Genomic DNA, 2381 nt, shown 5'->3' on the forward strand with positions numbered 1-2381 from the left:
AACGAAACTAATAAACTTGATTAATACAGAATGGAGAAATTACAATATGAAAGAACATGAATAGTAGTAGAAGGAGATGAGAGGATTAGGGAGAATTGGGGAGGAGAAGCATAGCTTTGCCTAAGCAATTATCACCATTTGCATAAGATTATTCTTCCTAAAATGTGCTATTAATTAACCCGTATCCACACATAGCCACTTAATGTGATATTGAGCTACTTTACCATAACTGATTTCGGCTCATTCACAACAGTTGCCTTGCAGACCATAAACAATCTCCAACATACTCAATTCCCTTAAAAGGAAAACAGTATATTTAGAGAGAAAAAGATGGTGAAAGCAACTGTCAGCTTAATAAGTTTTCTAGTTTTAGCAATTGTTATGTCCTTTCTTCCATCAAAAAATGAGGCACTAATACCATACACACGCCCCAAATGGGGGGACATAATGTTTCCACAAGAGGCTGATCCTTTCAAGATTCTTGAACAAACCCCACTCACCATCCCAAAAGGTGTCTAATCAATCGCCTTATTAGCTCGTTAGTTCAGATTGGAAGGAAACTGAAAAGGAGCATGTAATTACACTTGACATACCAGGGATGAAGACGGAGGACATCAAGATTGAGGTGGAAGAAAATAGGGTGTTTAGAGTCAGTGGAGAAAGGAAAACAGAAGAAGAAGAAGAAGAAATTGAAGCAGGCGAAAAATGGCACAGAGCTGAAAGACGTAGTGAGAAATTCTGGAGACAGTTTAGACTGCCTGGAAATGCTGATTTGGAACACATCAAGGCTCATTTGGAAAATGGTGTGTTGAAGATTAATATTGAAGAAACAGAATAAGGTGATTAGTACTGCAGAGGAAAGCAAATCTGCTGGTGGTGAGGATATTAAAGCTACCAAAGCTGAGATGTAGATTAACAAGTTTAAACTGTACGTTGATTGATCTGTAGCTTTTCTTTGTTGATTGTGTTTTTCTCTGTCTTGGCTTCCTGTGTCTCTAATAAAGTTCCTGAATATGTAATTAGGCATATGATCACGTGTGGTACTTTGACTGAAAAAAGAAAATAAGACAGTGAAGATAACAGAGATTCCAGATAGGCACTCAAGAGGAAGAATAGAAGAGAACTTTTGGTTTAAAAGAGAAGAAACACATGAATCTCTAGCTTTAGTCTATTACTGTGTCTCTTATTAATTTGATATAAGCGAATCTCTTATATGAATCTATGTATCTATCTATTTTACGTGCTAATCTACATATCTATCCTTTGATCATAATCATCCATCATGAATAGAGCTAAAAAGAATATTCACATCCAAATTACTTTATTTACAACTGTATGTCTTTATGTTCAACTTTAAGAACTAATTTGGCTCATCCAAATTATTTATTTACAACTGTCTTTATGTTCAACTTTAAGAATTAATTTGGCCGCGCTAGAAAAGAGGGATTCCGAAAATACACATATATAAGTTGATTGTCAAAATTACTTATAATATTCATTGTCAAAATTACTTATGATATTCAACATGAATACAAGGAAATGCTTGTTGCAAGTAAGTTTATCGCCAAAGCTACAAGCTTGTTTACAGAACACAAATTATATCACCGAAACAGATTCTGAAGGATAACAAATTATATCACCTAAATCATTGATACCTATGAGAAGATTATCAGGTCAATTCATCATTATGTTCTCAACATGTCTACATGTTCATCACATGCCTCATTGATGATAGAGTTCCACTGACCAGTCTGCTCCATAACTTCTTGTGTTGTGCAGTAGGCAGCATCAGGTTCAACCAACATACCTTAGATTGTTTCCAAAGCATGTCTTCCTCCATATTGACTGCATCATCATCATCCACCTTTTTCCCTCTTGTATGCTTCTTGATTCGGCAAACTGCATAATTTTGCTTGGGAATGTTGTTTTCCTTGAAGAAATCATCCCCCACGAAGTACTCTCTCATTAGCCAATTAGTATTACGATTGGTTTTATTTTCTTTACTAGTGCACATATAATTTCTTCTATAGCCCACGACTAATCCCTTATGATTATTGATGGGATTAGCACAAGTTTTGCCTCTCCAAGTCCCGTTCCCGCAAGTCCGAACATGCTTTTGATCTGAGTTCTTCCACTTCTTCAATGGGGTGATGAAGTAGCCTAATTTCTCTTTCTATTCAAAAAACTTCCATGGGGTTGATCGCCATAGATTTCTGCAAATTTGATAGGACATTGCAAATGTTCACCCTTCAAGAACCTTTTAAGAAAATTTATTAGTTCCGCTTCAACAGAGTGAAATTGAATAAAGACATTCGACAACATGATGTAAAAATTTTATTACGTGAAGAAAATTTAAAGCAGGAATGAGAGATAAGAAGAAG

General features: G+C 35.5%; 1 pseudogene; it reads left to right on the forward strand.

The window, feature by feature from the left end:
* Positions 1–240: 240 nt before the first annotated feature.
* On the forward strand, positions 241–916 carry LOC107874716 (annotated as a pseudogene).
* Positions 917–2381: the final 1465 nt, after the last annotated feature.

The sequence above is a fragment of the Capsicum annuum genome, chromosome 6 (assembly GCF_002878395.1).
Source record: "Capsicum annuum cultivar UCD-10X-F1 chromosome 6, UCD10Xv1.1, whole genome shotgun sequence".
In the NCBI taxonomy this organism is placed as follows: Eukaryota; Viridiplantae; Streptophyta; class Magnoliopsida; order Solanales; family Solanaceae; genus Capsicum; species Capsicum annuum.